At 40.9% G+C, this 15,368-nt stretch overlaps 1 protein-coding gene across 2 annotated transcripts in view; it reads right to left on the minus strand.

Annotated features, from left to right (window-relative positions):
* cntnap2a (contactin associated protein 2a) overlaps positions 1 to 15,368 on the minus strand; it is a 304,029-nt gene that overhangs the window by 287,455 nt on the left and 1,206 nt on the right. The gene's annotated exons all lie outside the window — the stretch shown is intronic.

Below are 15,368 nucleotides of genomic sequence, written 5' to 3' on the forward strand. Positions count from 1 at the left end.
GAATACATTTTCCGAAACAACCGAATAGGTGACAAAAAAAAGTAAGACATTTGACAGCTGCCCCCCACCGTCAGTCTAGTGGCTGCTGCAAAGATCTACTGCAGGATTGAGGGGTTAAGTCTCTTGCTCAAAGGCACTATGAGAGTTGTTGCAGAAAAAAAGTGCACTTCAAACTATCCTCATACATACTGTAGAAAGTTCTTGTCATGTCATATCATCCTGCTTGTGATGTTGTCCTTTCAAGCCATTCTGGATAAAAGCATCATTTAGGTGCAAATTGACATGCTGCTGTCTTATGAAGCGTTCCTGTGGATAAGCTGCTGTCAATCATAGACTATTCAAATGGATATATATATGAGAAATTGATATCATCATCAAAATTGATATTTGGCTGTCAAATGGTAAATGGTAGGACAGCAAGACAAGGACAAAGAGGTGGGGAAAGGACAGGAGATGGGAATTAAGAGGCAGGGAGGAAAGTAGAGGAATGAATAGTGAAGTCAGAGGACATGGGAAAGACATTGGTGGGTACAGGCAAATTATTAATTTTTTTTAATACAGCCAATTTAATTGCTGCACAGTGACTAAGATCTAGATATCGCACATGAACTTGCATGTGTCAAAATAAGGGTGTAAAACCAGTTGAGGCATTTACTGTACAAGGCACCGTGGACAGTGACATTCTGGGCTTCAGGAGTTACACAAGATTCAATAAATCACATTACCACAGTAAGGCAACAGTGACGAGGTTGAACCAGCTTTGCTAAACACTGTTTCTGTGTGTTATATTAAATGTGCTCCTGCAGGTGCATGGACACCCTGCTGAAAGTGGGTATATATATATTTATGAAGTGTACATCACATAGGACGAGATTAGAAAAACATACTTCTGCACTTTGCATAAAATGCTGACATGCAGAAGTGCTCGAATGAAAGATCGTCAAAACATCGATGTTGTCTTAAAGACAAAAGAGTCAACAGCCATGCTAGCAGCTACGCCTGTACTTTCCATCTATAGTTTTGCATGCTTTTATTCTCTAACTGGCACAAAGCACAACATACAGTAGAGTTTTGCAAATGATTGAATCAACAGAAACTTTGACTGAATGATGGTGTTCGTCCAACGTCAGGTAATGGAAAGTTTTACAAGTCATCCTTTTGCATCGATAGATTTCTTCATGGTAATACATCACTCACCAAAATCAGAGGGATTCATCCTCAGGGAACCGTCAATGTCTGTAGAAATGTTCATGGCCATCAATCGGATTAATACGAATTTAATCGAATTAATTGATCAAGTCATTTTGGTGAAAAGTTTGTTGGTCAGTATGCCACCATTCTTATTTCAGATGCAGTTACCACAATTCATCTATAAATAAAACCAATCCATTATCTATACTTCTCCCGGCTGATATCGGGCGAGAGGAGAGGTGGCGCCTATAATACCAATTCATCTCCAAATGTATCTATAAAACATATAGTCCCAGCAACTACAAACCACTCAGTTAAGATCATTCCCCATTAACATGCATGTCTCGGACCTTATAAAACAAACCATCTGTCAGATTAGTGCAGTCTCATTGATGTTTTCAGGTAAAAGCAACAAAAAACGCTGGTATTCTGTTTTCAGCACAAATATTGTTGGGGTGAGCGCGCACACACACAAACAGATGCACACACTCGATGTTAGGGTGTTTTCACAGGATCACCCATTACCACCTTTTCGAGTGTGTCAGTTGCTAATGGTTTGGGATCCCATTCAGGCAGACCCTGCAGACTGTCTGTCCATTAGCCGGCTGACACACTCTGCTGACTAAACACAACACTTCTACTGCCCTTGTCCGGCACACTCCCACTTTCAAGTGGAAGATCAAAAGTGCCCTCCCCACTGAGTCTGTGTGTGTATGTGCCCCTGTGTTCGTGTGTATGTTTCTATACACGCCGACGGGTAAAGGTGCTCATGTCATTGTCTGATTTAGTTGGAGCAACCCAGAAGGCTAAAAGAGAAGAGCAGACGGGGGCAGAGGATGCGATTAAATAATTTTTACATTTACTCTTAGTTTGGTTTGAATGAATGAATACAGACTTTGAATCTTTTCAAGAAACCAATTGAATGACAACTCTTGTATTCGATTTCTGCATCTGGACTAAAATCCACTTCACCTTCCATCATTAACATCTTCTGCATTAAACTAAGTTCAGAAAAATGTGGTCACATCACATTTAAAGAATACAATATCACTCCCATTCTAATACATCTGAGAAGCAATATTTACTGTCATTCATATTGACTTATTGAAGGTACAGAAACTGTGTGAATAATGTGTTTTCTAGTCAGTCTACTTCTATCCTACATTAGATATGTTTTTGTGTAAAATACTAAATGGAAACTGTCTTATTTGAGTTAACCTGATACACACCAATACACAAAACTAAAATTTGATTCAATTAATTCAATCAAACTCGTGACCCACAGAAAAGGGGAGACATTGCATTCATGAGGCAAAAGTCATGAATAAGAAAAAACATCCAATAAATTACTTTTTGCAAAATTTCCAGAAAACTTGACCTGCCACTGACTGCCAGGGACAATACTTGGCTCCACACCTTGATGCACAGACTACAGGAGCTTCATATTCTGCTAAAGAATCATTGAGCTTTTAGTGCAACACTTTGCACTTTGTCATTCAACGAAGGCCAAAGAGCACTCCCCTCTCCTCTGCTCTCACAGTCAATCGATAGTACACTTTTCAACCTCTTTAGTAAAAAGCAAAAAATGTCTGACTGTGATTGTGCATTTCCCTAAAAATACATGGAGAGAGAAGAATAACATACATGGGTATGTTTACGTCCAAGCACACACTTAAACATCCATTCTCATGAGAGATCCACACAAGTAGGAATCAGTATGCTTACTTATTCAAACCGTCACCCAAGCTGCTGAAATACAGGGGCATGGCAGGTTGCTGTCTGAGTAAATAAATCTATAAATCAGATTTGATGTTTCCCGTGAGTGTGTGTGTGTGTGTGTGTGTGTGTGTGTGTGTGTGAGCGCGTTTGTGTTTCTCTCTGCCATGAACTCAGTAAGCATCTCTGCCTCTCCCAGACAGAGATTAAAGGGCTGAAACTGATCTGTGATCAGCCATGATGTAATCCCTCCATGTTGACCATCGTCATTTCATTTCTAGACAACTCCGATAGATGCCAGCAGACAGGATGAGCATTCATTAAGTAAAAAATAGTAATAAATGAATACTGTTAAAAACAAGGATGAATAATACACCTTTCACAAGGTTTTCCTGTTTTACATTTGCATGCTTTGGGTTCCACAGCTGAGAGGCCCAGGCAGCAAAAGCCTGATCAACTTTAGTGATAAATCAAGATTTTGGAACCAATAGTAGAACCCTATCACATGATCTCAACAAACTCCAGCTCATAAGGAGTGAGTCGATCAGAGATATAGACAAGAGCCTGCAAGACTTTGAAAACGTGCAGTAAAACTCACAAGTAGACCAGTGATGGGAAGGATTACTGTGATGTGGACGCTTCTCTTAGAATGTGCTTCTCTGTGTTAATCCCGGTGGCAAGTTTCCTATCAGATGTACTCTTCGGATTTTTCACCTGCTGATTGTAGAATAAGTGACATTGCAATACTCCTGTCTGGAGAAGATAAAAAGCATGGATGACCTTCTATTTTAGCTCTGCAGATCTTATCTTGGTTAAATATCTCAGTTGTACAAAGCAGAATTGCAAAACTTGAGTGTCCTAGCTGTCAGAGGACAAATCTGGGTGGAAAATAACACCTAGATAATTTTTTTAAAGTGTGAGATGGGACATCCAGATTAGACCGGAGACTCTTAAAGGTACAGTGTGTAGAATTTAGTGATATCGAGTGGTGAAGTTTCATGTTGCAGCTGATTACCCCTCACCTCACCCTCTCCTTCCAAACATGAAAAAGAACCCGTGGTGGCCTTCAGTTTTAATAAAAACTCAAAAGCTGTTTAGTTTGTCCAGTCTGAACTACTGTAAAAAACATGGCGGCCTCCGTAGAGAGGACCCCCTCGATGTAAATAGAAACTATTTAAATATAAAGGACCTTTTCTGGGGTAAAGAAAACTACAATTCATACAATTTAGATGAAATGAAATAGAAAACATCATGAGAATTATTCTACATTAAATTTCTGCCAATGGTTCCCTTTCACCTAAATCTTACACACTGGACCTTTAATGATGCCAGTGTTGGGCCAGGGGGAGTAGTTACACTTTTGCAGTCATTCAACTGCAGGAAACTGTTAGACATCCAATACAGGACATAGATGAAATATGGTACAAGGTTTTACAGGAACATACCAATACAGTTGTGTATTGTTGACATAAAAATGTGTTTGTCTGATTGACTAGGGTTAGCATGTTAAGGGGACTGAGAATAGACCCTTGTGGATAACCACAGCAGAAAGGACATTTTCAAGCACAGCTGGTTAGTTTAGTTTAGTTTAGCTTGTATAACTATAATTGGGGTAGAATCTCCTTTGCGGGTTTTGGACGATAATGGCCAGTAACTCAGGTTTATATTGTAATTTATTTGATTTCCTGGACATGATGTGCAAGCACGCTGGTGTAGCAGTGATGGCTCTCTAGTGGTAGACTGCACAGGGTCAACTAGCCCTTTTAAGGTTCAGCTGTAAAGGTTAAGTCTATTAAAAATAATTTTCAAATAATTCCATTCAGGTCGACAGTTTGGAAATGTGACACAAGCTGTGAATTTCAATGATGAGCACTCATTAATGAACAGTTAAATGGGGCATTAATGAAATTCCAAATTAATCAACTGAGCTGCGAAAGGATTGACCTAACTCAATCCGCTGCTGGCCCGCTGTCTTCAATATTGTCTTTGTGCCCGTTTTAGCAGTTCTCAATTGAGCTCATTGTTAATAAACTCACACAGCATATATTAATTAGAATTTGACCTCCTTCCACAAAGGTCAGGATTAACGCAAATCATGGCTGGAGAGCATATTAACAGACTTGACTGCATGTGGGGCTGCCTATAATCCAACAGAGAAACATGACCTGGAAACCAAAAACCTTTCAAGAACTTCGAAACTCTACTGACTCTTTCACAAGCATAGACGGGTTCATGTTCTGGTTCATGGTTTATCTGAATGGGTCTAAGCAGCTGTCACACATTATTGTAGAAAACTGCAGAGACAATCACTGATTAATCAAGGGCAAGCAACACAAGAATTCTACATGAGGAATTGATTTTCCCAAATATAAATAATTGCTAAAAACACAATAGCAAGAGGAATCAAGGAAAGTTTAGTTTGAATGTCAAAACATGGATCGATGTCACGAAACCAAGATTCAAGCAAAAGTGATACTAATTAGTGGCATTCGTTGACAGAGGATGAGAGAAAAAGGCATTTTAAGATCACAAACCTCAGACTTACTCTTTAAAACTTGGATAATAGCCTTCCACACACATAATTGTTGTGTCATTGTCGCCTTGACTTAATAAACTAGACAGCTTGAGTGAAAGCAAAAGCTACATTCTAGGGAGGTGGGTAAAGAGAGATAAAAGGGTAGGACAGAAAAATTAATTGGTAAAAATATGAATAGACCAGCACTGTGCAAAAAGACATAAACAAGGTTGTTTAAGATATAAAGAAAGAAGACAGAAATGTGTAAGAGGAAGGGTCAACCTGGGTGGATTAAACAGTCTGAGGAACAAGAGAGAGAAATCAAGGTAGGAGAGAGATGAGAGATGACGACCAAGAGAGGGAGAGGAAGACAAAGAAAGCAGCAGGGAATAAAAACCTACAGCTACAATAGAGGAAGGTCGAGAGATGGCAGGTGAAAGAAAGGTGTGAAGAAGAAGCAGTGACCCCTGTCTGACTAACCTTTGTTCACAATGTAGCAACACCTTGAACCAGAGCTAACGAAGCGCATCCACATCCGGCCTCAACTCTCTTTTCTTCCCTTTTCCACTTGTATACACACAAACCTATTCTTTTTTTATCTCACAAGCAATCCCATCAACACACACGAACACACCAAGCATCTGCTATACACAGGAACACACACGGACACAGGTGTCTTCGATCTGACAACGTGTGTCACACGGTCGTGACGAAAGCTGAAATTTGACGTTGTTGTTGTAGTTTCTGCCCGACGATTGTAAAAACAGCTTTGTTTAGAAATCAGGCAAAATCGTTGTGCACTGAACTCTTTCAACCAATAATCAAATTTCATATTTTACCGTAGTTGGCTATCGATGGTATGTGATTTTACATACGACAAAGTGGTTATGTGAAGCAGCTCTCTGCCAGCCACTCACCTCAACCAAGACACACACACACATATATTTGTCTTCATGTCTTTAATGTATCCCCCAGCCCCTTTCTCTCTCCCTTAACCCATACACTGTGTGTAGTGAAGCCAAAGCGTTTCAATCGCCCTCTGGGTGGTTGGCGGCAAAACAGATCCTTAACCCCCTCCATGTTAGTAGATGGCACATGGTCAAATACATTTTTTCTCAAAGTGGTTTCATATCTGGGATATTGTGGTGTCATTTCTGGATAGTGAGAGGATGTGGAGATGCATTGTTCATATTTTTATACAGTCTTTACCATAACTATCGCCACCACATACCAAACCTTAATCTTTACCCTAATTAAAAATTCATTCTAAGTCCTAGTTTGCCGTCTTTTTCTCCTCTCTATTTTTTCCTGCTCTTTAATTCCACAAATACTTTGGGAGGTACAAACAAACCAAGTCATGTGTACACTCAGGGCATGCACGAGCATATACTGTAGCTTCACTTCACAATAATAATAAAAAAATACACACACACAACAAATAGTATGGCTACAGTATAAAGACTCTAAAGACAAAAAAAGAGGAATGTTTTTTCAATGGAAGTGGCCCAAAGATTAATTCACTTAATCTTGGTCTGTAAATTGGGTATTCAAGCGGCTTAAGAAACAAATTGAATGCAAAGGCAGAGCGTAATAACAACATTTGTCTTAGTGGTGGCACAATGCCCTTTTCCACTGCATTCTTCCACCCGAGCTGGTGGCTAGATTTCCAACATCCATTTTGACAGAGGTGCTGCACCATCGGGCAAACACAAACACAAACACACACAAACACACACACACATTCGATCGCTCATAGTTTAATAGAAATAAACACACATTTTTTAAAATTATACCCACTGTATGTATGGATTGACACAAAGATAGGAGAGTGGAAGACACAGATGTAGTGGGACTTAGCATCAGTGAATCTGCATGTGTATGTGTATGTGTGTGTGTATGTGTGTGTGTTGGGGGGGAGTCGAACAGATGTTGTGCAGTGGTTTTTAATGTGTAATCCCTTGATTCATCATGTTACCCATCAGGCATGTGCAGATCAAATGGTTAACGTTGCAGAATATAGGTTAAACTCACAGACGGAGTCAAGCAAGAGCAACAGTTCTCATTCTGCACAGACAACGACCACAATGCATCTATATATAATTCAAGAAATACAGCTTTTTCCTGCTCGATCACTCTCAACTAATGACTTAGTAATGTGTGCTGCTTATTTTTACATGAGCAATAACTAATTAGTTTATGTAATTATAGCTCAAAGTCTCCTTAAAGCCCTGTACTCACTGTGTAATGTACTCATGATACATTAAAAATGCATGTATGATTAATTAGTGGTTTCCACTTCCACGTATTTGAAATTCATTTAGGTTAGCTTACATGTCCTGGAAAGACCCAGCGTCTCCACTTCTACTGATCTTTGACATCTGTGACGAATCTCTATCATCTATCTCCATATCACACTTGTGGTGGAGACAGTGGTTTATGTGGAGCAGTGGGCAACAACACAAGAGTTCACATAATGAAACTACAATATCACTCAGCACAGTGCACACTTCCACCAACAGTCCCCTCATGAGACCACAGTTAAATTTAATAGATCAGGATTTTTTTATGGATCTGCAACAAATTGCAGATTCTCACAGGGAAATTAGTGAAAACATCCCAAATTGCAGCACCAAGATTTAATTAGTTCTTCCCTGAACCATCTTTCTACAAGGTTTTATTGTAATCTGTCCAGTATTTTAGTCTTGCTAACTAACAAACACAGATGAAAACAAAGTCTCCTTGGCGGACCTTACAATGACATCTCTCTGATTATCACGCGACTTATGATTCATTTCACATATTTTGAATAGCTTGACTGGAGGTACAGCAATTTTTCTACTTTCAATTAGGGGAACAGTTTGGATTTGAGGCAAACACAAAGCATAAAATATTTGACCAAAAAAAAAAAAAAGAAACAGCTGTGAACGGCAATTCTCAAACAAACCATACATGGGTTTACTGCCTCCATATGTCAAGAGGGAAGTCAAACTCAAAACCCGCCACCACAGAAATAAATCGAAATATAAAGTCAATCAGTGACTGATGTTGTGCTTTAAAACAGCTGAGATGCATAAACTGTGATGTGTACCGAAGCAATAATATGCCACTGTAATTAAAACATGCTGTTAATGTTTCAATTAAATCCATGGTTTATTATCAATAATTAAAACAAACAGTGATACATCAGTATTCTACCATATAACAGAAGGACCTTAGTGTTGGTATAGATTTCCAGTCACCTGTTGCAACACCTCTCTCCTGAGTTGAAATGTTTGCAAACCGTGACAGAGCCTTGGATTTGGTCCCTGAACACGACTGGCACACACACACACACACACACACACACGTATATGCGGGGGTGGGATGCCAGTGGGGGATCATGTCCGCATTGTTTGCTCGACACCAAACAAGCCTTTCACACCGATGCCCTCTAGCACTGGAGCATGTACAAGGGGTATAACACCACCAGAGTCGGTGTGTGTAAACTTTCTCCCTGCTGCTGACAGAGGTGCAGCTTTTGACACTGGTGTTTTGACACTCAATGAGGGTGTGGGTCAGATTCACTTAGAGTGCACTGCTTTTAGCTGCTCACTCTGCCTTAACCCTGGTGCAGCTCAATCCTGGCACTCTCCCAGGATCAATCTAAGGCCAGTTGTTACACCCTATCAATTAGCTCCCTCTAAGTGATTAAACAGGAACAATCAGGGCTAAATGAAGAAGACTTCAACACCATTTTGTGTAGTTTTAGGGTCTCGCTCTCAAATTGGCTACAGAGTTTACCCACAGGGAAAGGCAGGTGAGAGCGGACACTGTCATTGACCTCATCCTCAGTCGAAGCGTCAGCCTCAATCTCAATAACAAATGAATGGACTTTAAAATGCATGCAAATGTTTTGCTATAAATTACAAAGTAAAGTTATTCATGATGGTTTTAAATTTCACATCTTTTACCCCTCATGTTTGTTTACTGTTATTATTTTCCATATATTCTGTTCATACTGATTCCATAGAGAAATGAGAATGACAGTATATTTTGAATGGACATTCCCACCAAGTGAAGAATGCTATTTTTAAGGCATCACTGAAGGGAGGTGCAGTATTAGGTGACAGCTTGGACTATTCTCCAACTAATGCAACGCCTGCACTGATTACAAAAACATTGAATGACCAGGTATCAGAGACAACTCTCGCCATCTGATCATCTCACCTCGCGCTGTCTCTTCTCATCATTCTGTCCTTTCTGATAACATGCAGCCTCCTCTCCTGTCCTTCTTTCTTCCTCCCTCCATCCTGCCAGCCCACTCCCCTTCTCAGAGACCATTGTCTAATGAGGAGGACAGATTCTGAAAGGTTCTAATGAGAACACATTCCACAAGAATAACTCTCAGATCCTCCATGTTTGCAGACACCATTACTAACGTTTGCATTATGCATAGATTTAATTTTCAATTAATGCAAGTTAAATCAGTAACATTCACTGACTTTGTGTGTGTGTGTGTTGCAGAGGAGGACAGATGAGGGAAGACGAAAAAGGGGAGCTGCATTGTGCATGTGTGTGTGTGGGAGTTTGTACATGCTAGGTTACTGACATCGTTAAGGGAATTACGCTGCATGACTTGTCAGTGTACATTTGTATCACTGTGGCTTCGCTCCCAAGATGAACGATAGATAGCCCCACTGTAGCGTTCACTTACAAGAGAAAATTCTCAATTCTTCAAGGAGACTGAAGCTGAAAGTGAATCGGGGGAAAATAACAGTCATGGTGAATATGACAATGCATTTCCTTCTATCCGATTTTTGCTATATGTGCAATCTATGACCTTTATCAGAAAATCAGCAAAAAACCTCTTTGTGCTGTAAAAGTGAGAATAAATGTTTTAACAATGCATATATATATAGATGCATATACTGATTATACTGATACGATACAACATTCATATGTATTATTATGGGTAGCTGTGACATTATGCAATTCTGATTCCTTGTGCTATTAAATAAAGTGCTTTTAGAGTTTTGAATAAGTATTTTATCTCCTAAAAGCACCGTGATGAACTCAAGTTTTAGGCAGGTAAAATATTTATACACTGATGGAGCAAGCAAATTTTAAGAGCTATTTAAGACCGATAGAGGAGAAAGCAGTGTGGCTGTGTGTGTGTCTGGCTGCGATCCACAACAGTCTTGACTGTTGCACACATAAAAACACGCACACACAATATAGGCATTGAACTGAGAGTTTCACGAGCATGAAACAGATGCATCACCACTCCCTTCAAAAGTGGCTCGTGGGGACTTTTTTTAACTCAAGCATATTTGCAATCAGGCATGAGAGGAGAGGGGACAGATTGCGAGGAGAGAGATTGGGTGGATAAAAAAAAGAATAGAAGATAGTACCAGGGAGAAGGGAAGTGATTACGGCCAGATGATAAAACCACAGAGGAAAGCCAAGAAGGGATAGAGAGAATTAGAGATACTTAGGCACAAGAGAGAGGGCAGGAGGCTTGAGGTACAAAAACTGAATGAAAGGATGAGAGAAACACGGGAGAGTCGATGGATGAAAGAGTGGGAATCAATGAACAGAAGCCAGAAAGACAGACAGGAAGAGCGGAGGGGGGTTTACTGAAAAGGGAGGAAGTAGAAAGAAGCGATTGTTGAAAAAAAGGCAAGAGGAGGAGGGTATATGGACAGAAATGGACAGAACAGAAGAGAGAAATTGCAGTGCAATTAACATCTACACCTTATTTCCTGCTCTGACTCACTTGTCTCAATGGATGATAAAACTGCTAATGTGGAGGTACACACACACACACACACACACACAGACACGCCCCCCTCAAACACACACACACACACACAGCTAAACACCGAGCACTGAGCTGATCTAATCTGAGCCAAACCAGTCTGCTCCCTCCAGCCACAATCCTATTATAACCACCTCCTAATGTGAGGCTTCACACACGCACAAACAAATTTGGGCAGCTATCCTTCTTAGGACATCACCTCATCAAACTTTAAAGGGATAGTTCACCAAAAAATGAAATAATTCACTCCCCACTATGCTGAAGGAAAGGTGTCTGAGTGTTTGACACTTGTCAAACACTCACACTTACCCCTTAACCAGGACCTCACATATGATGTTTTACCTGATAGTGAGGTCCCCATGAGGCCTGCTGATATTGATAAATTGGGACTGCACTCCAAACAGGAACAGAAATCATACTTTAAATCAAAGCCTACGTCACATTTGAATAATGAAGGTTACAAAGTTGGACTGTTCCAGATCAAAACTTAAAAGCTGACCCTGTGAATCAAAGATATGTTTTGTGTAGCTGATATGGAAATGGGGAGCTACTGACTGACGTGTGCTGACCAGTGCATTACCTTTGTCCTCACCATTTAATTTGCCCAGTCGATGGACGAGGCAGTGGGATTCATCGAGATCGTTTAACACTCCCTAACCACTTAAAATTTGTTTCACCTTATCTTTAACCTAAACCTTACAACGAACCCAAAAATCTGCTTTTTATCCAAGTGAGGATACACGTTGGCATAATTCATTCCCTAGCCCCTTCCTGAAACTTCAACCATCACCATCAATTAAATGCCTAACCCGAACCTAATTCCCCAAATGTCTTCACTCTGTAGGTTGTAGACGCACTCGGCCATATACAATAATGTGACCTGTGGATGCTTCTTACTCACCTGAGAACATCATTGTTGGCAACAGGACGTAACTACCTTCATTTAGCTTCACACGGCGTCGCCTATAATTAATAACACTGACGAACAGGAAACCCTGTCTTGCCCTGCGTGGCCCTGGAGGTGCAACCAGACTGATGTCTGTGTCAAATGACCTGACATACTTAATGAGATGAGAAAAGGCTAATCTGATTCTATATCAGACAGCCTCTCGGGGCATCCCATTTAGCCACCCACGGTGTCACTGTGACTTAAAGGCACATTCTTCACTTTTCACACTCCGGTTGTGGGAAATGTCAAAAATGAAAGCTTCTCTGTGCAAAGTAGGGATGAAAAGTTCAAGTAATGAGGTCAAAGTGTGCCATTCAAATTTTAAAAACAGCTATACATTGGTGTCAGATTTAAAATACACTTCGGTTGCAGTTGCATTACAGCTGATATTCCTGTCTGAGATGTTCCGTGTGAAGCGTCTTAATCAGAGAAACATGTTGAGTGTAAATGGAAAATGAATGTCTGTGATTATGAGATATCATGGTGCAGTAGCTGGTTAGAGACCTCAGCTCAAAAATACTGCAACAAGAGCAGATCTACATATTAGTGACAACTCATTAGAGCATCTAGCTGAGGAGCAACAAGGACAAAGACTTCTTTTCTTCCCTTGTCTGAGGCGTCTGTGCCTGTGCATTCACCTTTGTGCTTAGGAGTTGGTATTTCTGAGTGTTCTTTCATGTGCTTTTGTGTGCGTTCATCTCATTTTGTTGACATCACATCTTCCGCAGTTGACACCATTGTGCTAACCAATTAAACGATGCTGGAAAGCAGCATAAAACTAACACTTCAGGCCAAGTTTGCGTAGGAGAAAATCCTTGGATTACAGCACGACCCACAATCACTCGTGGAACCATGCATGCATGAACATATACGTGAACATGCAAATACAGGCAAATCATATGCAAAAAGGGCAAAACAAACATAGGGGCTTAAATCTCACTTTACTGCGCTCTCTCTCCCTTGCTTCTTTACATTGGTGCACACACCTCAGCATTTTCAGTGCGCACTTGGGAGACTCCGCACAGTCGGCGGGTCAACCAGTCCATTGACTTTTAGTGTGGGAGTGTGTGTCTGTCCCGGTAGGATGGAAATGTTAATCTTTTTTAGTTCATGCCTCAGACCATTGGTCACAATGACATTGTCTGCTCCCCGAGTGCTTCACATCTGGTCCCTGTGGAGGGATAAAGTCAGCGCGGCTGGTCCAATTCAACATTCTGTTTGTATCTCTCTCTCTCTCTTTCTCACTCACTCACACACACACACACACACACACACACACACAGACAGACACAGACACAGACACAGACACACACACAGACAGACAGACAGACACACACATTCTTGCAAATCCTCTCCACACTGGGATATTCCTGTTGTGTCCTTTTCTATTATTTTTTGTAATGCGGCACAGGTCAGAATGCTATAGATAGAAAGCATGAAAAAAATTTAAGTCTTCATGTACTGGGGGGGGCTAAGGCTCCAAAGTGTCCTTGGGCAAGATGCTGAGCCCCACATTGCTCCTGACAGCTGTGCCCGCGGTGTGTGACAGATGTGCTCCATCGCTGTGAGATCTTCAAATTGTTTCCTATTGTTTGCCCTCAATTTTTCATTTTGAACTTGTAAAACACCTTGTTACTGTTTTTAAAAGGTGAAATAAAGTTTATTATCACAATAGTTTTATTGTGTGTGAAAGAGAAAGTGATGCACCCAGATGCACTGTATAAATGTAAATGGTCTGTATTTATGAAGCGCTTCTAGTTTTCATGACAGTAGTTTTTTGCCATTCATCCATTCACACAGTGTATATATGGGCAGCACTTCTCAGGTTCAGTATCTTGCCCAAGGACACTTGTTGGAGATGGTGAGGACTGGGATGGAACTGCCGACTTTCTGGAATGACCGCTCTACCCCCTCAGCCACAGCCGCCCTAATAAACGTGTGAATAAGTGAACGGCAAAACTGCACAGTGAAGAGCTTTGAGTGGTCATCAAGACTAAAGCTCTATATAAATACAGCATTTACAAGTATACAGTGCATCAGTGTGCGTCACTTTCTCTTTCTTTAAATTAACTATTACACTATATGAATACAGACCATACATCGTGCATTGCTGAATTGTTAATAAAAAAGTGGTATATTTGGTATAGGCATTATATTTAAACAAAATAAATTAACCACATAAGATTGATTAAATACATATCCAATACTACAGCTAACAACCTTTCCTTCCATATATTCTTTAGGCTACATACATTTATGCAAGAGGTTGATTATTTAGACCCTCCGGCTCTCAACAGGTCTTTTCGCTTTAAATTTCATTCAAGTCTGTGACTCAGCCTCGTCAAGCCCCCGGCGGAACAGTCCTTTAACAAGACACTGAATGTCCTCTTGCTCCAGGGGCACCTGAGGTTCACCCAGTCACAGCAGCCCATTGAGGGGCTGCTGCAGGACGGATGATTTCCATAAAGGGATCAATACACTTTTATAAATAGTGTTGCCACTGTGACACCTATTGGCTGCGAGGTCGCTGTGGTGAGACACAGATTTGACGAGGGAGGGGAGAAAAACGCGCAGCTCATCTCCCCCTCGTCTCTTTTTCACATGCACCAGTCGAACGCGCACAAGGAGGAAACGGGTGTGCACGCGCACTCGCACGCGCACACTGCCCGGAGCGTCTCATCCCTGTTTGTCTGTCCTGCGGGATGATTAATGAGGCGCGTCCCCGGACACGTTCATGAAGCCCCGGCGATCACCGGAGGAATCAGTCACACAGAAGCCTCCGAGTTTGGCTTTGTCACCGTGTCAGCGGGACCGGAATGACACCGCACCAAGTGTGGATGATATTGAAATAAAATATAGATCTTTGTACAAGGTTATTTGAGAATAATTAAAATAACATTTTTGTGTAAAACTGTCAGGCAGCGAATAGGCTTCAAAAAATATAGGAAACACCACGAGAACGAAAAGAAGGCTTCAAAAAGCGCACTTGCAATAAACGCTCTGAATCCCTGGGAATATGTCTGTGTTTTTTTACTCCATCCTTGGTGTGATTATCATTTGAGCTCCAGAAGTTGCCTCCAAGTTTCCCAGTGTTTGCTGCAAAAAAATAAATAATAAAGTTTGGCTCAAGGCCCAGATCTGGTAATTGAGGAGGGACTCATCAAAATTCAAATTGCATACAACAACCTGCATCAGGCTGC

The sequence above is a fragment of the Paralichthys olivaceus genome, chromosome 17, assembly GCF_024713975.1.
Source record: "Paralichthys olivaceus isolate ysfri-2021 chromosome 17, ASM2471397v2, whole genome shotgun sequence".
Taxonomy (NCBI): Eukaryota; Metazoa; Chordata; class Actinopteri; order Pleuronectiformes; family Paralichthyidae; genus Paralichthys; species Paralichthys olivaceus.